Here is a 397-nt window from a genome sequence, read left to right on the forward strand (position 1 = left end):
TTGGTCTGGACGCAGCAGGCAAAACAACAGTCCTCTACAAACTCAGACTTGGTGAAGTTGTCACAACTATTCCAACTATTGGTAAGAAACTCAAAGCAAGCTGCAATTTATCGAAATCATGATAAATTGATCATGCCATGTCAAACTGTTCATTATTCTGCCATCTGTAGGTTTTAATGTGGAGACAGTTGATTATAAAAACATCTCCTTCACTGTTTGGGATATTGGTGGTCAGAGTTTAATTCGAGGCCTCTGGAGACATTACTATCACAACACACAGGTAACAGAGTTTTAAATGTACTAGATCTGCCTGAGTGTGGTTGTATTTGCAAAACTTGTCTTAAAGAGGCATTTTGTGTGATTCAGGGCCTGATCTTTGTGGTGGACAGCAGTGATC

At 39.8% G+C, this 397-nt stretch overlaps 1 long non-coding RNA gene across 1 annotated transcript; it reads left to right on the forward strand.

Annotated features, from left to right (window-relative positions):
* Nucleotides 1–7: 7 nt before the first annotated feature.
* On the forward strand, nucleotides 8–397 carry LOC107734731 (uncharacterized). The gene is made up of 3 exons (XR_001639145.1): nucleotides 8–81; nucleotides 171–280; nucleotides 367–397. It is a non-coding gene; the product is annotated as an uncharacterized LOC107734731 (long non-coding RNA).

Source organism: Sinocyclocheilus rhinocerous, unplaced genomic scaffold (genome assembly GCF_001515625.1).
Source record: "Sinocyclocheilus rhinocerous isolate Xijiao unplaced genomic scaffold, SAMN03320098_v1.1 C35173972, whole genome shotgun sequence".
Taxonomy (NCBI): Eukaryota; Metazoa; Chordata; class Actinopteri; order Cypriniformes; family Cyprinidae; genus Sinocyclocheilus; species Sinocyclocheilus rhinocerous.